Here is a 21,739-nt window from a genome sequence, read left to right on the forward strand (position 1 = left end):
CCTGTGAGTGGTAAAAAGACCTTAAAGAGTTTAAATAAAAGACCTTTGAACTTTAGAAAGATCACTGCAAATACTGCACGGAGAAGGAAGGGATAAGAATTAAGAGAGAAGTCAAGGGAATCAGGCGGTGGTATTTTGGAAGTTTGCTGTAGAGATACTGACATGCTCACTGAAATAGCAATAATGGAATGCCAAAGTTGGTTGGTATCAAGACATACTCTAGAAATCATCTTAGTTGGATTAGTGATTGATATATTGGGGTAGGAGACTATACCATAGGATTCTTTTGAGATCTAATATTTCATTATTTGTAAGACAAAGTGGTAGTTTGGCCTGCACAAGTTCAAGAAACTTAATGTGGCTACCTAAAGATGCTGGTAAGAAATCTGGGAATTCTAGAAATGTATATTATAACTAAACTAATTGAAATTATATCAATTTATTTCTGGTTTTTTTTCTGAGGACTACTTCTTCAACAACTTAAAAAATGGTGAACATGCTTGACAGAAGATACGCAAACAAAAATTAACTTGGCACTTCTAAATGGTTGAACTTTGTTTCATGTAGTTTACTTGGGGAGGTGGTTATTTCTGCTTACTTAGTAGTTCTTTTGGCTTCTTTCTTAGACACAGTTATAACATAATTACTTAGCTGATTTTCCAGCTTGAAGGAAATTAGAGGCACCATAAGTGAGTAGGATGGTGAGAAGCAGGCATACTGACAGCAGGCACAAGAAGAAATGAGGGCTGGTATTTATTCTTTCATGAAGTCTTGGTTGAGCACTTCTTAGGTCCCTGGCACTGGGGATATCCGCTCTCTGGAGAATCAGGAGTTGGGGATTCAGTTGGCAAAGAAGAAAGAGAAAAACCATATAATACAGGTGCAGAAACTCAAAAGCACATCACAGATTGGAGTCATTTAGCGTTGTTTATCATCATTCCATATTCTACAACCCACACAGTCAACCAGCACTATTCTTGTGACAAGTCTTTAAGAATAGAATGAGGTATGCTGGATTTCACTTTATAAGGAGATGGGTGTATAAAATGTTTTCTAAAGCATTGCATCCAAAATGGCTGATATTTAAATGGGTGAAATAGATGAGGAAAAGTTTGAATTTTTCTTAAACATTTCATTTAGGCTAGGAGGAGTAGCTATATTAATTTAAGTGGAAAATACCAGTGTTTATTTTTCTTTTTTTTTCAAATCTAAAAGCACAAATTCCCATTTGTAACAAGATTCATGTTTATGGAGTCGAGGAATGTTGAGAAGTACTTTTTAGTTCAGTTTCTTGAAGATTGCATGAGATGTTTGGGGACTTTGTGCTGGTCAGATTTATGGCTGAACATAAATGGGAGCCGTATTCCTATGGAAACTAGAGGCCCTTAGAACTTCTGATATGAAATGATAGAATTTCCAGAATAAGATTCTAACTTTTCCTATTTAAGGGCCAAACTTCTTGCCCCCCACCCAAAAGAAGCATCTACTTACTGTCTTGATGTCTTCACTTTTCGTTCACTCTTCAGCCTTTTTTGATGTGACTCCAGCACCTGTGCGATCCCTGGAGCAGTGCTGTCCCTGAAATCTCAGGTGGTTCTTATAAGATAAAAAACACACAATATGGCCTCTTGGCAGCATGTAACACCTATAATTTACCATTACATTCTCTTGACACACCAATAGGTCTCTACTTATATATTTAAGAAAATGTTTGTGTCCTAATTTAGTCAGGTCTGCCTCTTTCACTGCACAGCAAACTTGGTAAGAGGAGGGTCCTTGTATATTTTGCCTACCATTGTATCATGAGTACCTTGTGGCTGCCGTATAGAAAGTTCAGCAAGTATTTATTGTTGATATGAATGAATAAAAGGCTCACTTTCAGCCAGCATTAGTAATATGGAACTGTGGAAAGGAGAATTTTCTACCCCTGTAAAATTTAGAAGCCCGCTGAGGATCAACAGGCTATGGACTGGATTGTGTCCACCCCCCAAATTCACATACTGAACCTAACCCCTAATTGTGAGTGTATTAGGAAATGGGGTCTCAGAAGGTATAATTAAGGTTAAATAAGGTCATAAGAGTTGGGTCTGAATCTGATAGGATTAGTGGCCTCCTAAGGAGAAGAAGAGAATGATATCTCTTTTTCTTTCTCCCCATGCATATGCTCAGGGGAAACATTGTGAAGCCAGGAAGAGTGCTTTTATCAGAAACAACCCAATAGAACTTTGACCTAGGACTCTCCAGACTCCAGAACTGTGAGAAAATCAATCTCTGTTGTTCGCCACCCAGTCGAAGGTATTTTTTTATGGAAGCCCTAGCTAATTGTGTGAAGCATTACACAATTCTAATTAATAATAAGAACAATCTTACTGCCAAGAATCAGGTAACAAATTGGCATTGACTTTATCTTACAAAGCTTCTAGATATAGAGATATTATAGCTTTTTGTAACATCTATTTAAAACTTAAAAGTCCCTTGACAAGAATACTCTTCTGGATGCCTCATACCAGTTCTCACAATAATAATGCATTACTTTTTGTCATATGTGTATTCTGGGAAAAAAAAAAACAAAACAAACGAAGCCACATTTGATTAATTTTTTTTCATAAAATAAAGCATAAAATAGGACTTCATTGTTTTCCACTTACCGCACTGTAGTCATTAAAAGACATTTCTTCAAACATCCAAAAATGTAAAAATACTCTCCTGATGAAGCAAGTGTGGAAAATGAGGCTTTGTTAAAAAAAAAAAAAAAGTTCTACATGATTATTTTATTGCTGGACCTCATAGACAGTTTCACATGCTAGTGCGTTGAGTGAATTTATCAATAAGTGTTCATTGTGATTCTCAAGGGGTAGAAATATAATACATAATTTTTCAAGTACATTTGACAAGAGGACCCTTATTTCATTTAATCCAAATTAAAAACCCATGGAACTGGAGTGTGCAGGATACATAGCTTCTTGAGTAAATCCCATCTTAAAATGAAGAACCCTTTTGCAAAAGAATCACTGTATCCTTAGATTTCAGAGCAGAAACAAAATTTTTAAATATTTAGAGCAAAAAGTATTTCGCACTTGCAATTAGGTGCTGACAAATTTTTGAAAAGGCGGCAAGAGTGGAAGATGAGTGGGAAATTCTGCCACTAAGTCTTTAGGCTTTATCCTGTAAACTGCATTCAGAAAGTCAGGAAGGTGCTCCTGTAGGATGTCAAAGAGATAGAGAGAGACTGGGGGCGGGGTGCGGGGGGAGGGGAGAGAGAGAGGAGAAGTTACAAGGAATCACAGTGTCCCTCATTCCCAAAGGCAGGAACTGTCAGAGGACGTGGAGTCCAGCTGGACTCTGTAAATGCTCACGTCTGCAGAGATGAACATGCCAGCTTCCGCTGCTGGAGGAAGGTGGCCATTCTGTATTAAATTATCAACATCTTGCACAAGTGCATCTCATCAGCAGATACAAAGCAAATCTAGGGTCCTAGATACATGGCAGTTTGTCAAATGTAATACCCAGGCCTCCAGCTTCAGAGATACAGACTTATGAGACATATAATTCTGGATTTCTTTTTATCTTGTCAGTGAAACTCACTATGAACAGGTATTCTGAGATTTAAGCCCTTTTATTGCTCTCATTTTCCTCCTTTGTCCGGGGAAAATTGAGAACACATCTCTTGAACACTTTTTCGTACACTAGAAGAATCCATAGGCACATAGTAGAGGCTTCTTAACTATTTGTTGCATGAATGAATAAATAAAAGATTTCTAAGTTATAATGTGATTAAGACAAGGGGAAGATACAGTGAAATCAGAAGGAGGTAGTTAATAAATGAATGAGTCTTGGAGCGCCTGGGTGGCTTAGTCGGTTGAGCACCCGACTTTGGCTCAGGTCATGATCTCACAGCTCGTAAGTTCGAGCCCCATGTCGGGCTCTGTGCTGACAGCTCGGAACCTGGAGCCTGCTTCGGATTCTGTGTCTCCCTCTCTCTCTGCCCCTAACCCACTCGCATTCTGTGTCTGTCTCTCTCAAAAATAAATAAACATTTAAAAAAATTAGAAAAATAAATGAATGGGTCTCATGGAATCCATGGGTAGGCTTCAAGGAGTGTCACATTTGCTTTATGAATTAACTTCATTTAATGATGACCTGTTTCAGTTATGTTAAGCTTACTTGCACAGTAAAGTTAAACTAGGATGTATTTATCACAAGGCATTCACAAAAAGAGACAATCACATTTATTGGATATGAGAACATCAATGGTAAGATAGAAAAATCAACAATTGATTATGAAGCTCCCATAGTCTCTCCCTTTTTCTCCTCTTTGCCACATTTGTCAAGGACTTCATGCCGCCCGACACACTTCTGAACAAAGATGTTCAGTGAGTACCAATTGGAGTATCAGTTGTTCTTCTTAGAACATAGCTGAACCATACAGATTTTCATTTGTGCCTCTATGAGAAAACCAGAGGTTGAAGATGGGGCTTGAGGTACCACATCAACAGTATCAAGGCTGTCTTGTGTGTGCTTGTGTGTGTGCGTGTGTGTGTGTGTGTGTGTGTGTGTGTGTATTATGGAGGAAGGGCTTATATCTCAGTATACTATTTTATTGGAAGATCCAGTCAAAAGAAGGAAGATTCTAATTATGAAAAGCTTAGGTATTTTCTATTATTTAGGTGAACATTCTAAGAAATAAGAACATTCTTTTGAGTGGATCCTCTTAGCATAAAGTTACATGTTTATTTATTTTTGTGGGGGAGGAACAATTAACTCACTTTCTAAACTCTGAACAGTAGTATGGTCTTGCTTTCTCTCTCTTTTTGTCTCTCTCTCTTTCACTGTCTCTCTCTCTCTCCAAGAAAAGTAAGAACACAGAGACATAAAAGACACCAATCTAATAAGATACCAAACATAATATTATCAGGCATTATATCTGATAATGCACACCAAATATTCAGTTGTCTTGGCATTGTCTAGTTTTTATGTAGGTGGGTTTGGAACATGTAACTAGTTTTATAAACAAAACTGACACCAGCACTCATGGCCTGAGGTGATCAATTTTCTGTATGGTCAACTATCACCATCTTTCTCTTTCCCATTGTTGTTGTAATCTTGGAGCCTGACATTCCACTCTATGCCTGACGCCATGTCAGACCTGACAAGAGAAAACAAAACAAACACATACACACCAAACACTGTGTTATAACTCTAAGATTTCAGGATTCGTGTGTTTCAGAAGCTAGTATTCACTATCCCAACAAACAGGGTGGAGGGCATCTTTTGTAATAAAATTCTCAATCCATTTTGCCTTTTTCTTCTCAGAACCTCCGTGAGGTCAATAGAAACAGAATTTAAGAAATATCCATAATTATATACTGGAAATTGTATGTAATACCTACTCCATGTGTATATGCTTTTCTTTACCCTGGAGAAAAGGATAGATAACCTATGTTGGAAACCCCATAAAGTTTAGTGTCCAGAGAGGGTCAAGGAGTAGCCAATGAGAAGTTGCCTTTAGTTTAGGGAATTTTGAGCTTCTGCGTAGTTCTCAAATCACGGAGGCAGTTACCAAAAGGCAAGAGTCCTGCTTACATCTGAGCAATCCTCCTAGGGCTGTTGCCCTTCGGGCACTCAGAAGCCTGGCATCTGGGACCCGGTTTGCAAGAAGCAGGTGATGGGAGCACCTGTGATTGGATGAATAGTCTGGAGCCAAGAGGCCTGTTCAATAATGCAACACAAAGGGATTAAAAGAAAAGAGGAAAAGCAAGCACTCAGCAGTTAGTCTTTGTGGTTGGAAGTCTTTTGTTTCTTTCTAATCTCCTTAAATGTGATTGCAATGGCGAAGGCTCTTATATTTAATAGGCTCTCGAGTTACTTTGGAGATGAAACATATTTTACACTTACATAAAACATACTTTATACTGGAACACAGATGCTACAATTGGTACCCCTGCACTCCAAGAAAGCATTTCAAAAAGGGTCCCCAAAGATTTCAGGACGGCATTTACCATATATAAAAGAATGATTACAATAATACTAAACTCTAAGATTAATGTAACAGAAATAGAAGCACAGAAGATAGGTCTACTTATTACTTTCCCTCTTGGGGAGTTTCAGTAAAAAAAAATTTTTTTTAAATGCATTTAACCCTGACAAGGATGACTGCTCCAGGTTTTCAGTAGCTGCTCAAGTTGTCAATACATTGCACTCACTGCTCGGTAGGTGCCCCTAAATTGCGAATTTTGTTAATGAAGTAATGTCAAGAAGTTATTGGCTTCATTTAGAAAGCAATATTCTTCTCCGTAGCGTCAGTCTGATTTTAGGGAATCCACAGGGGATACATAACGTGAAAGTTCAGAGTGGAAGGCATCATGTTATTATTCCCCAAATCTTTTCAAGTGTCCCCCAAAGCCGAAAAGATTAAATTATAAGGTTCTGATTTCTCTACTGTTTCAAAACACAAACATATAAAAGGGGAAAATGGATACTCTTTTTTGAAGGACATAAAACCACCTTTAACTTATATGAAATGTTTTGAATTGGTATAATTTGCTCCTGAGATCTCAAAGCACTTTGTCATATTTCACTGAACTTGACTCTTCCCTATGGACAAGAGAGGTTGAAAAAAATAAAATATCATGCACTGCTGGCTTTCTCTAGCCACTCTTGCACAAAAAGGAGACAACAGCTTGTCTTTCTGGCCTTGTCATTCTTACCAGGGACCCTTTCGTATGCATTCCTTTTATGCACATAAGTAGGAGTGGCCTGTTCATCCCTGGAGAGGATGGAAAGTGATGTGATTTTGTGATTTGGCAATGAGCACTATGCCTTTTCCAAATCTACCCTTCCGGTTGAAAACAGTGTCTGAAATCCATGATTCAAAAAAAAAGGTTGAAGACTCTCATGGTAAAAGTTGTCTATCTTAGAGAATTGTGAGGTTCTAAGGGTGTTTTCAAAACATGGAGGCACTTAACTAAAAAATATTAGCAGCACCTTACCCGTATGTTCTCTGAAATGGTAAATGTGGATAAATAAAAGGTTTTATTTCATCCACATATTTTGAAGATTAAATAAGAAGAAATTCGTAAAGATCTTAACGTAGGGCCTAGGACACAGTAAATGTTACACACTCGGTAAATGTTAACAGGCCGTACTGATACAATGGTAGCTGTCGTAGACGTTGGCTGTAGTCCGAAGCCTATTTGCACCTCCTACTATGTCTATAGAGTTTAACTGATAAAATCTGAAAGTTTATAGACCATTTTCTCCCTTCCTCCCTTCTTCCTTCTTTTCTTCCTTCCTTTCTTTGCTTCCTTACCTCATTCAATTCAAGCAACCAGTAATATTTAGTGAGCACCTATTTATAGACTTTTTGGATAATGTAAAGATCAAGCCAAACATAATCATTGAACCATGAAATTTATATTTTAGAAGACAGAAGAAGATACTTAACCAAAATTTTCACAAATGATTAATGCCAACTCTAGTACGTTCAGTTTGAGAGCTACCATAGGGGCATGCATAGACTGGAATCTGGCATCTGTTCTAGAGAGGTGGACTAGTTTATTTGTTAATTTCACAAACTCATACATGCTTTTGTATAAATCTCCAATTAGATTATATTCTTAAAAATTTTTTTAATGTTTATTTTTGAGAGAGAGACACATGGAGTGTGAGCGAGGGATGGGTAGAGAAAGAGGGGGACAAGATTCTAAAGCAGGCTCCAGGCTCTGAGCTGTCAGCACAGAGCCCAACACGGGGCTTGAACCCACGAATGGTGAGTTCATGACCTGAGCTGAAGTGGGATGCTTAACTGACTGAGCCACCCAGGTGCCCCAGATTAGATTATTAATATAGTGGAAAAGCAAACAAGTCTTCCCTCATGGAGCTACTAGTTTCAGTTTTCATATTGTGCTCTAAGGAACTCCAAGAGTGTCACAAATGTTTTCAGGTGCCACCATGCACTGGGGCCACACAATTGCCACACCCAGTTCAGAGTGGAGGCCGTCCTCATTTTGACAGCCCCCTGTTAACACAGGTGTGTGTATATGTGTATATAGGAACTGAGTCTTTACTTTGCACAGTTCCTACATACTTTTTTTTTAAGTTTATTTATTTAAACAACCTCTGTACCCAATGTGGGGCTCAAACTCATGACCCTGAGATCAAGAGCTGCATGCTGAGTGAGCCAGCCAGGCTCCCCCACATACTTCTGATAGGCATTGATTTCAGTTAATTTGTGCAAGGTGAGGGCTGCCTATATGTCCTTTTATGTATACTTGAGACAGTGTGTACTGCTGAAAATAAATAATTGGCAGCCATTAGCTAAATTCTAATCTAGAATATGATTTTCCAGTTCAAGAATCCTCATAAGAATTAATATCTCCCAGCAACTATCCTCCTCCATCTATATTTCGTAAGCTAGATATTCCATTTTCTAAACTTTTTCTCTCATTAGATTCAGCTCAGTTACCCTCACTACCCTGGTCACTCCTTTGTACATACTGTTTTCCCAATGTAACTCTTAATGCTGGGGACTCAGAACTGAATTGCAGGTACATTTAGCCATGGAATATGTACCTGTATCACCTGTCAGACTGTATGCTCTATCTGGGTAGGTAACCTTGGTACCCTAGGTTAACATCTGATATTTGATTGGGACTTAATTAATTATTTCATTGTTAAATACTTCAAATGTAGGATCCCTCATAGTATGAATGCCTAGTATTAGAATTATAACATGATCATGTTAGTTTTGCTGGAAGCCACCTAACACGGTTGACTTTGTGTTTGATGTTGTTTTGACACATGGTTGTGTGTTTCTTATCAATTTCTCAGATTAGCTACTTTTCATTTATGAAGCTCCTGTGGGAGCTGACAATGAAACAAGTAAATTCTGTTGGGAAGGGATTATGAGAACCAAAGAACACAAAGTCAGATCTGAGTAGGATCCTAACTTGAAAAGGAAGCTTTTAGGAATGTTATGACCTCTTTCCCATAAAACTTTGTGTCAAGAGACTAGAAAGAACAAGGAAATCAGAAATAAAACTTTCACATCATTCTGGAAATGCCAAGACATAATGCAGAAATTTTATGGGTTTATATTTTAAAGGTTCTGCATTATAGTATTGATTTGAATGATTTGAAATTTCATAGGAATTTTCATTACCTTTTAACGTGATGAAATTCACTGAAGAAAGAAATGTTACAGAAATGGGCTATACCATAATGACTTTCATATTCATGTGAGATTGTCAGTGCAGACAATTGGGACTTCAATTGGTATGGGAGAAAGTGCTCTTGAATACCAAATCTGGGCAAAGCAACTTGGCACTTAATGACCAAGCTTAAAAAATTTACACTCAAATTAGAAATTATACTTCTGGGACTCTATCCTGAAGAAATAATGAGAGGAGAGTCAAAGATTTATATACAAAATACTTTATCACAGCCTTCTTCCTAATAGTGAAAAAAAAGAGAGCCTTAATGTTCATTAATATAGGACCGGTGAAACAAAATTCTAGTTAAATCTGTATGATGGAAAACTAAACAATTACACTTCCAGAAAGCTGCAGAACAGTATGGATAGTAAGTTGTCTTTCAGCAACAACAACTAAGGAAAAGTAAAATAAAATATAATAATAATGGTGAGCTATAGGCAGAAGGAAGAAAGAAGTAAACAGTTTCAATATTTTAGTTTTGAATTTAGAAGCAGGCAACAGTTATATATAATAAAATTGAAAAAAATCCTAACCTCAAAAGAAAAATGAAACAAAAGAACCCGTGTTTAAAGTTGGTGACTTAATGATGTGCACAATTATTTCAGGAAACTTTGAATTCTGCTAATTTGCACAAGCTTTGTGAGCTATAGCTCAATGATAAAGATATGCAAAAAAGTCTCAAAATGTTATCTGTAGTAATTTCAGTATTTTCATATTGATATTGCTGTTTTTGAGTTATTACCCACATGTTTGTGATAAAGCAACTATAATTTTTTATGTCATTAGGAAATAGGAATTTGTTAAAAGAAAAGAAATGCAAATATAAAGTCAAAGAAGTTAAGCAAAAGCATCTGATCCAACAGTTGAATTGAATTTACCAGAATGACCTCAAAATGTCTTTTTATCTTAACACTCTATTTTTTAGATCTTTTGATTAAGAAGTCTGGACACAGTGACCATCCCCTGGACACAGTGACCACAGATTGTGGTCTCTGGTTGCCTTTTCTTAATAAAAGGAATCAGGACACCTTGAAGAGATGACTAAGTCCAGGTTTGTAGCAGAAGAAGTATGAGCCTGGACTAGCTTCTTGAATTTCCAAACAGGGAAGCCACTAGCACCGTGCCTACATTGAAAGGAAATGAGAGTCAGTTTGTTTTAAGTTTCTTTATTTATTTTGGGAGAGAGAGAGATATTGCTCCTGAGCAGGGGAGGGGCAGAGAGAGAGAGTATCCTGAGCAGGCTCTGTGCTATTAGTACAGAGCCCTATGTGGGGCTTGAGTTTATGAACCATGAGATCAATACCTGACCCGAGATCAAGAGTCAGATGTTTAACCTACTGTGCCACCCAAGCACCCTGAAATTATAGTCATTTTTAAGGACACAGTCTCATCCCAGAAAAGATGGAAATGTGAGTGTTAAAAATAGTAATAAGGGCAATGAATTGAAATGTACCAAAATGTAAAATATGTGAGCACATAATGATACAAAAATGGTAAATAAAGGAATCATGCACTTTTCTTACGCTTCTGGTGCACACTGTACCTTAATTTAGACAGAGTACTTTACATAGAAGAATTTCAAGATAAATAAATGTAGAAGAAATGATAAAATTTTATTATTACCACTTTGTATCTACTAATGAAAAAAAGTTAATTAACAGCTATTAAACCAAAATCAAGTATTAAAAAGCTAGTAGGAAACTTTCTAATGGATAGATCAGGTTGTAAACACCTTTCAAGTTTAGTAGCATGCACGTGCACACACACACACACACACACACACACACACACACACATTGGAAAAAGATGTGCCTGCTGATAAGATACAATAGAAATTATTCTATCACCTATATTTATAAATTATCTCTGCCAGAATATTGAACCTGAATCTGCTCAAGCTTCAAGGTCTGCTTACCAGTTTGGACACAAATATAGGGGAGATCAGTAGTTGAAAAACACCACAGAGAAAACAATCAGAAAAATTCAGAATGTGAAAAGTTCTTTAGGAAAAATGACTGAAGTCTTCAATAAATTAATGACATGAAAAATAAAGAAAAGAACGAAAGGAACAAATAGTTTGAGACTTATGAGATGTCAACTAAATGATATGTGTTGGACATTTTTAAAAAAATTCCAATCTAAATAAACAAAATAGTAAAAACACTTTTTTAAAAACAAGTGAGGAAGATTGAACATTGACTAGGTGATAGTGAAAACATCTTTAAATGCATGATGTGTGAAAATGGTATTATAATTAGGTTACAAAATAGACTCATAATCTTTTAGAGACACTGAATTATTTATGGAGAAAATTATATTATTTCTTGGATTTGACTTAAAATATGCCAGAGGTGCCTGGATGGCTCAGTTGGTTAAGCATTAGACTCTTGATTTTGGCTCAGGTCATGATCTCACAGGTTTGAGTTCGACCTCCGTGTCCGGCTCTATGTTGACAGTGTGGAGCCTGCTTGGGATTCTCTCTCTCTTTCTGCCTCGACCCCTTCCATACTTGTGCTCTCTCTGTCTCTTTCTCTCTCTCTCAAAATAAATAAATGCACTTAAAAAATATGCCAGTGGAGTGAGAGAATAATGGGTGGTAGTGTAGATGAATCAAGATTGCCCAGATACTGAGAACTGCGTAAGGTAGGTGAAGGGTATAAGATATTTTAATATAATATTCTCTCTTGTTCTATGTGTATTTGAAATTTTTCATAATTAAAAATTAAAAATAATGTTTTTAAATGGTAATAACACAATTAAAATTTTCTTTTAATATTTATTTATTTTTGAGAGAGAGACAGAGTGTGAGCAGGGGAGGAGCAGAGAGAGAGGGAGACACAGGATCTGAAGCAGGCTCCAGGCTCTGAGCTGTCAGCACAGAGCCCGACGTGGGGCTCGAACTCACGAACCGTGAGATTATGACCTGAGCTGAAGTCGCACATTCAGCCAACTGAGCCACCCAGGTGCCCCTAAAAGGTAATAACACAATTAGCTCTGGGTTATAGAATTCATGAATCTTTTACTTTTATTATTTTACTTTACTATAACTTTTTTCTTTTTGGTAAAGATGTATTATTTTAGTTTCATAAAAAAAAAGTATATAAACTTTAAGTGAACTCAGGACCAAATCTGAGATGATAAATCCTAGAACAAATCCCTTGCTGCTTGTCAAGAATCACTGACTCAGTTTCTGACGGCTGCTGTGATGAAGTCCTATACCCGGGTGGCTCACCACACAGATGTATCCTATCACAGTTCTGGTGGCTCCAAGTCCAAAATCATAGTGTCAACAAGGCCCTGTCTCCTCTGAAACTTGTATGAAAGAATTCTTTCTTGCCTCTTTCTGCCTTATGGTGATGGTGTCAGTCCTTTGCTTACATCTGTGTCACTTCATTCTCTGCCTCTATTGTCTCTTTGTATTGTCTTGTGTGCCTGTGTGTGTCTCTTTTCCTCTTACAAGGAAACCAGTCATATTGGATTAAAAGATACTTCCTATTCCAGTATGACATCACCCTATAACCAATTATGACTGTAATTATGTAATTAATTATATCTGCAGTGATCTTATTTCCACACACATCATGTTTGAGATAGTAGGATTAGGATTTCAGCATACCTTTTGGGGCACACAGTTAAACCCATAACCCTAATACCATCTGTGGACCTTGAAATAGCTGTGATGTTAGAGGCAGATATCTCATGTAAAGCTGACCTTGGTAAGGTTGAAATGTCAAGTAAGTCCTTAATTAGTTGTATGACCTCAGGTTTAATTTTTTGAATCATACTTTACTTGGCTGATAATAAAACAACAGTGTAACAACAGCAATAGCAGTTTGGCTGATAATAATAATAACACAACAACAACAATAATCATTTGTGGTAGGTCAAGTTCTCTATCAGAGAGCCTAGGGTAGAGTTTGTGTGCTAAATCTTTATTGGGAGATTCAGTTCTATGGCACCAAGAGTGAAGGAGAAAAGGGCAAAGAGGCAGGGTGTCCCTGGAAGCAAACCCACTGTGGTACATCATCACCAAGTTGGTTATGGTTTCGTAAGAAGACAGTGTCATCTCAGGTTTGGTATCTTCCAGATAGGTTATGTGGAATCACCGTGACTCAGCATACTTCAATAGCATGAGGAGAAATGTTTATCTGCCTGCTCCTTCCCACCTTTTCTTTGCCATTGGTGCTATTTAATCTCATAGGACTTTACTCTCTGGCTCCCCCCACATCCCATTCTGAGTTTTGTTACCCAGCCTGCCTAGATAGTTTGGGACAGCCAGACCTTGTGCCAAGATGAGAAATGCTTCACCTGAATTCAGAAGTGGGTGGAAGAGATGAAGCTCCTGGTAGGTAGGACTGGGACGGATAACGGCAGGTCAGGTGGAAGCTGTGTCCAAACCCAGCGTGTATCCTAGAGACTATCTGAGGAGATAAGGCACATGAGGCTGTGTCCCGAGATTTTCACTGGGAAGCAGATAAGGTCTAGGTGCTGTCAACAGTGTCCAGACTTCATCCTCACCGACACAGCCTTGCCTGTCTTCCTCATGTCTCAATGTGACCCCAACGCCTGCCCAACTGTTGCTCCTTCCACCGCTACCCACTTCACCACCACCTACTGAGCTTTTCACCTCACTTTCTCCTAACACCCTATCCTGAGGGATCTTCTCAAAGGCAATTCTTTGCACTTCACTCCGTTTCTTAGATCCCTTAGTGGCTTCTCATTAACAAAAGATAAATCACAAATGCCCACATTTATCCTCACCTCTTCTCCCAGCTTTGTCTTCCAGCTTCCATTGTCTTCCCAGTAGCAATATGCAGACCATTTCCCATATGCACTAGGCTGGCCCTCTCTCCCAGACTTTTATACCTACACTGTCTTTCCTCCCATGGCACATAGCTAATTTCTGTGTCAATCAGGGCTTAGTTGACGTTGTTCTTCAAAGTAAAAGCCTTCTGTACAGCAAAGGAAGCCATCAACAAAATGAAAATGCACTTTATGGAATGAGAGAAAACACACACAAACCATATATTGGATAGGGGCTAATATCGAAAATGTGCAAGGAATGCATAAAAAATACCAATTACAAAATGGGTAAAGGACCTGAATAGATATTTTTCCAAAGAAGACATACAGATGACCAACAGACACCTGAAAAGATGCTCAGCAGCACTAATTATCAGTGTAATGCAAATCAAAACCACAATGAGACGTTACTTCATATTTGTTGGTGTGCCCCTTATGAAAAAGATAAGAAATGTTCCCAAGGTTGTTGAGGAAAGAGGACCCTTGTACACTGTTGGTGAGAATATAAAGAAGTGCAATCAATATGGAAAACATTGTGGAGATTCCTTAAGTTACAAATAGAAATACCATGTGATCCAGCAATCCCTATTCTGAGTGTATACCCAAAGGAAATAAAACCACTGTCTGGAATATCTGTGTTCCTATGTCCATTGCACCAATGTTTTTTCATGATAGTCAACATATGGAGACAACCTAAGTGTCCATCAAATGAATAGCTAAAGAAGCTGTGGTGAATATACACAAAATGGAATTGTGTTCAGCCTTAAAAAAGAAAAGGAATCCTCCATTTGTGATAACATAGATGAACCTGGAGGGCATAATGCTAAGTGGAGTAATCCAGACAGAAAAATAAATGCTTCATGGTATTACTCATAAAAAAAATCAAATCAAATCATAGAAATATTGAGCCAAGCCTTTTACATAAAGTCAAACTCACAGGAGAGAAAAAAACTCAATAGAAACAGAATAGAGTGATTGATGGCTGCCAGGGTTTGAAGTTTGGGGAAATGGGGAGAGGTTAATAAAATGGTATAAACTTTTAATTATAAGATGAATAAGTTCTGAGGGTCTAATGTATAGAACGGTGACTATAGTTGGTAATACTGTGTTATAGAATTAAGCTTGGTGAGGGAATTAGATTTGGTAAGTCACCAAATATAAGGTGACTGTGAGGTGATGAGTTATTAATTAACTTGCCCTAGGGAATCCTTTCACCACATATACACTTACCAAATCGTTATGTTGTACATTTTAGATACATTTTATATATTTTTTAAATTATGCCTCCATAAAACTTGAAAAAAAAAAAGAGAAAAAGAAAATACATGCCTAGGTGTAGGGTGTACTTTCTTGGGATTTTTCCTGGATTTGTTGTTTGGTATCTGACATGAATTTAGGGGAAATTCTCGATCATTATTGTGTCAAATATTTCTTTGGTTCCAATCTCTCTTTGTCCCACAGACCTTGGATATTTTGTTCTATACTTTTTTTTTTCAGTCTTTGTTCTCTTTGCTTTTTAGTTTTCAAAAAGATCCTATTGATACATCCTGTAGTTCAGTGAATCTTACCTCAACCATGTCCAGTCTACCAAAAAAAAAAAAAAAAATCAAAGGAATTTTTCATTTCTATTACAGCATTTTAATCCTGAGCGTTTCTTTCTGGTACTTTCTTAGGATTTCCATGTTTTGGCTTTCATTTCCCATCTGTTCTTACTTGCTGTCTATTTTATTCATTAGAGCCCATAGCATATTCATCAGAGTTGTTTTATATTCCCAGTATAATTCCAACATCCCTGGTACGTCTGGATTTGATGCCTGCTCCACTCTCTTCAAATTTTGTTTTTTGCCTCTTGGTATGCCTTGTAATGTTTTTCTTGTTAGCCAGACATGATGTAGTGAGTAAACAGAACTACTGTAAATAGGTGGTAGTAATGTGTTGAGATGTAGGCGGAGGGGAAACGTTCTGTAGTTCTAAAATGAGGTTTCTGCCTTTTCATGAGTCTCTGCCTCTGTAATGTGAACTTCATAAGAGTTTCCCAGTTTCCTTTCACCGGGTCAGTTAGCTGCTGATAAAACTTCATCACCTTAGTGTCTGGTAACTAGTTTCCCCTGAGGGCAGGCCTTATAAGAACAGAGCACACTGGTATTTTCCAGAATGGTTCCTTTTCCCCTTTCCCTCTGCCAGAAGCTAAATGGGATTTTTTTTTTTCTCTGATATTTACTGTGGGAACCTGATTAAGCCCATAGAGGTCAATCTCTCCAAATCGTGGAGGCCTCCTGATGACCTAGAGTTTTTAACTTTCAAAGTTGCCCACAATGAGCCTCCAGCAATTTTGTCAATTACAGCCCAGGGTTTCCTGTGCTAGCACGGTACTTTGGGCATTTTCTGCTAGTGAATTCCTACTCCTGTAAGTTGTGACTCCCTGGATTCCCTTGTCTGTCTCTTTGGGGCTGTGGTTTACCCTGTGTCCTCTTCTTCACTATGGATTCAAGAAGAGTTGTTGATTTTTCAATCTGTTAGGCTTTTTATGTGTTGTTAAGACAGTGGTGACTTCCAAGTCCCTTACATGCAGAACTGGAAACTAGAAATCTGCAGTAACATGACGCTATGCATTCTTTCTCCAAAACCAAGTCCTTGTAAGACAGAGACTGACCGTGTAAAAGAGTTCTCCTTACCTGAAATCTATTTCGGAGGCATAAATCCTAGTTTCCACTTTACATCCAGTAAATCATATATGTAGGAGAGTCATCCAGATACTTGCTAGCTGTTTCTTGAAGTGTCAATTCTAAATAATTATCTTAGAAGCTGCATTCTTAGGAATGCTTCTCCTGTCCTTGAATATTGCATAGTAGTGACAGCTGAATTCAGGCATGTGGTATTTTTTTTTCTGTTTATATTTTGAAACTCTTTGAATGCATAATGCCCTTTTGAAGATACCACATCTCTTCTATTTAAATGACATCTTAGAAAGGATTAATGATTTGGGGGTTTTAACCCATTCTAAGTGTGACTCTCTATTAAGAATGTTACCACCTCACACCTTAACCCAGCCTCCAGTCAAGTGCTTCTATAATTACACTGTAAGTAGCTAATTAAGAAGGTGCTTAATGTACTGTAGTTGAGAGTGCTTTCCATTCAGGGAATTAGTTCTACTCCTTATTAGGAGCTGCAAGTAAGCAATTCAATATCCTGAATCCACTCCAAACAAAACGCTAACTGGGTATCTTCATGGAAACATAACTCCAGCCAGAATGAGTATTGTGGGAATTACTTTCTCTTTCTTCCTACTTCTTCATATTATTCTTATCCAGCTCCACAACAGAGATAAGAAGCACAGCATCTGCAATTCTCAGATTAGTCATCTCTTTATCCCATGGTAGTGGATTGACACTTATGTCTGCTGGTATCATGGCTGCCACCATCACAGCAGGATTTCTATTTCTTTTTCAAATAAGTAAAATTAAGGGTACTCAGCATGGTACAGTTCAGCTGTATATCTCTAAGTTGCACACAAATTGAAGGTGCTTTTAACTTTTATTTTTAAACTTCTTTGCCAGCCTGCAATGACAAAAATAAAGTCAAGCAACGTGGTCCATTTACCTGCCTCCTTTCCTTCTAAATATACAGCAGGTGGTTGTAAACTGTGTTACAAGAGCAATTTTATGGCAAAGAACTTTTTCATAAAAGATATTGGAAAAACCTGGAGTAAAAGACAGATTTTTGTTTTCATTCAACAAATTTATCTGGATTCAACCTACAAAGTTGTCGATTGAACAAGTTGAGATAATTTACTGAAACCTTTGTGATAAATAGAATGGGGGACTAGAGAAAGTATAGATTTTTTACAATATGATGTAGGGCTTTTTTGTGTGTTTGCAATCATAGCCTTCATTTTGATAAGGGAATTATACTTTGGAAAACAACAAACTAATTGCATGGGATTTCTTGAAACATGTGATCCAAACTTGGCTGTCCTGAATTTTTCTCCCAGGATTTTGAGCCTCAAATACAGTCATGTAAGATAGAAAAATAGTTGGAGCCAATTCACCTTTGGAATGAGGAGACTTTCTGTTGTGGATTGAATTATTTACCACTCAAAAACATATTCAAGTCCTAACTCCCAGAAGCTGTGAAATATGACCTTATTTGGAAATAGGGTCTTTGCAGATGCAATCAAGGTGAGGTCATACAGAATTAGAGTGGGCTCTGATCCAGTGTAAGTGGACACTGACACAGAGGTAAGACGGCCATGAGAAGGCAGAGGCACACATTGTTATTGCCACAAACCAAGGAATGTGTGGGCATCCAGAGACTGGAAGGGGTAAAGGAGGATTTTCCCCTAGAGACTTTGGGGAGAGTATAGCCCTTGTCGACACCTTTTTTCCAAACTCCTAGAGTATAGGACTGTGAGAAGCTAAGTTTCTATTGCTTTAATCCACCCAGCTTGTCATTTGTTCCATTAGCCTAGGAAAATAATATACCTTCCTTTTGCCTTTTCTCCTTTGATCAACTGATGTGCCTTGTTTCTGTTGCATTTCCAAGCCTAACTTACCAGGTTCTCCTATATTGAGTTATCCCATGATCTTTCTAATGAATCCCTTTTAATTTTTTTAATGTTTATTTGAGAGAAAGAGAGAGAGAGAGAGAGAGAGAGAGAGAGAGATACATATAGCGTGAGCAGGGGTGGGGCAGGGAGAGAGGGAGACAGAATCTGAAGCAGGCTCGAGGCTCTGAACTGTTAGCACAGAGCCTGATGCAGAGCTTGAACCCATGAACTGTGAGATCATGACCTGAGCCAAAGTCAGGCCCTTAACCAACTGAACCACACTGGTGCCCCCTAATAATTTCATTTTTAAACTTAAGTTGCCAATAGTGGGTTTCTATTGCTTGGCTCAGACTGTTCTATCTAAGAAGCAAACATTTCTTGCTGTCATTCTAGGTGTCAATTGTTATTGGAAGCTGGTCAGACACAGAGAGTAAGAAAGATAAACCAAACTTAGAAATCAGGCCAAGGGAGAACAGTATGTAGCCTTATAGACATATTAGATTAAAACATTGTTTAACAGGTCCAACCAATGATTGTTTAAGTATCTACACTTGAGGAATATACCATTGTTTAACTTAATATTTACTGCGAATTAAAATCCATATTCTCTGAATTTACATGTTAATTAACATCTAGATTTTTGTCTGGCAGAGATGCAAATCATTATATTTCTCAAAGTTTATGGTAGAATACCCTGCAGAACATTAACCAGTTGTGTATCTAATCTAGCAGTCTTAGTATACATTGTTTTTTTCTTCAATGCATATATAACCCTTGTTCTAATAATTCTCTTCAAATCAGCTTTGCCATCCTGCTGATTACCTCATTAATGAGGAAAACCAGTTTTGCTACATGTATATTAAAATCGTATTTTCACCATTTTGATAATTATACTTTGATATGGCCAGAAAAGTAATTTGAGAATACTTGGTTCCAGATTAGCAGAATAACTATTTGTGAATATGACCATTAGGCAGAAGTTAGAATTTTGACATTAAATGACAAATATGAAAGGATTTAAGTGTGCTGAGAGAAAAGAATGATTTTCCTCTTCTCTCTTATGATTGAAAAAAGAGGGGTGCCTGGGTGGTTCAGTCAGTTGAACATCCAACTCTTTTTTTTTTTTTTTTAAATTTTATTTTTTATTCTTTAAAAATTTACATCCAAATTAGCATATAGTGAAACAATGATTTCAGGAGTAGATTCCTTAATGCCTCTTACCCATTTAGCCCATCCTCCTTCCCACAACCCCTCCAGCAACCCTCAGTTTGTTCTCCATATTTATGAGTCTCTTCTGTTTTGTCCCCCTCCCTGTTTTTATATTATTTTTGTTTCCCTTCCCTTATGTTCATCTGTTTTGTCTCTTCAAGTCCTTATATGAGTGAAGTCATAGGATTTTTATCTTTCTCTAACTAATTTCACTTAGCATAATACCCTCCAGTTCCATCCACGTAGTTGCAAATGGCAAGATTTCATTCTTTTTGATTGCCGAGTAATACTCTGTTGTATATATACACCACATCTTCTTTATCCATTCATCCATTGATGGACATTTGGGATCTTTCCATACTTTGGCTGTTGTTGATAGTGCTGCTATAAACATGGGGGTGCATGTGTCCCTTTGAAACAGCACACCTGTATCCCATGGATAAATGCCTATTAGTGCAATTGCTGGGTCATAGGGTAATTCCATTTTTAGTTTTTTGAGGAACCTCCATACTGTTTTCCAGAGTGGCTGCACCAGCTTGCATTCCCACCAACAGTGCAAAAGAGATCCTTTCTCCACATCCTCGCTGATATCTGTTGTTTCCTGAGTTGTTAATGTTAGCCATTCTGACAGGTGTAAGGTGGTATCTCATTGTGGTTTTGATTTGTGTTTCTCTGATGATGAGTGATGTTGAGCATATGTTCATGTGTCAGTTGGCCATCTGGATGTCTTCCTTGGAGAAGTGTCTATTCATGTCTTTTTCCCATTTCTTCACTAGATTATTTGTTTTTTGGGTGTTGACTTTGATAAGTTCTTTATAGATTTTGGATACTAACCTTTTTTCTGATATGTCATTTGCAAATATCTTCTCCCGTTCTGTCGGTTGCCTTTTAGTTTTGCTGATTGTTTCCTTCACTGTGCAGAAGCTTTTTATTTTGATGAGGTCCCAGTAGTTCATTTTTGCTTTTGTTTCCCTTGCCTTTGGAGACGTGTTGAGTAAGAAGTTGCTGCGGGCAAAATCAAAGGTTTTTTTCCTGCTTTCTCCTCGAGGATTTTGATGGCTTCCTGTCTTACATTGAGGTCTTTCATCCATTTTGAGTTTATTTTTGTGTATGGTGTAAGAAAGTGGTCCAGGTTCATTCTTCTGCATGTCTCTGTCCAGTTTTCCCAGCACCACTTGCTAAAGAGACTGTCTTTATTCCATTGGATATTCTTTCCTGCTTTGACAGAACGTCCAATTCTTGATTTAGGCTCAGAGTTGTGGGATCAAGCCCCACGTCGGGCGCTCTGTGCTGAGTGTGGAGCCTACTTGAGATTTTCTCTCCCCCCTCTCCCCTGCTTGCGTTCTGTCTCTCAAAAAAAAAAAAGATTAAAAAAAGATTGAGAAAATGAATTTCCCATATATATGTGTATATAACTTTCATATATAACATGCATATGTACCTGTATATGCATATGTGTATATATATATGTAGTTTTAGAAAGCCTATTTACTCAAAAATATTGGCCTACGTCCTATTAAGTGTCTGTTAAAGTCTAAGACAACTTTTCACTGAAGATCTGGTCTTTGGGTGAAACTAAATCTGGACATAGAAGTGTAAGAATATTAAATAAACTCTAGAATCACCTAAAGCAACTGAAAACCAAATGTAAATTACATGAATTTGATAAGAAATTAGGTAGTTTCCCATTGTAAGATAAGACTTATTTTTCCTGTATTACTGAAACATTGGCATTAAAATAAAAACAACAAAGAATGAGTACAGCCAAATCCCATAACAAACATAATGTAGGACCAATGTGACATTATTGAAAAGATTCAGACATATTCCTGATGGAAGGGGACTGTGTGTATGGGGGGGGGGGGGAGTAAAAGTTGTGCAAGAATAATGGGTAGGGAATGAAATAAGGATACTACCATCTCCTGAGTGTTATTATATGTCCAGCTCTAGAAGTCTTTTTAAAATTAAA

This window comes from Panthera onca, chromosome A2 (genome assembly GCF_046562875.1).
Source record: "Panthera onca isolate mPanOnc1 chromosome A2, mPanOnc1 haplotype 2, whole genome shotgun sequence".
NCBI classification, from domain to species: domain Eukaryota; kingdom Metazoa; phylum Chordata; class Mammalia; order Carnivora; family Felidae; genus Panthera; species Panthera onca.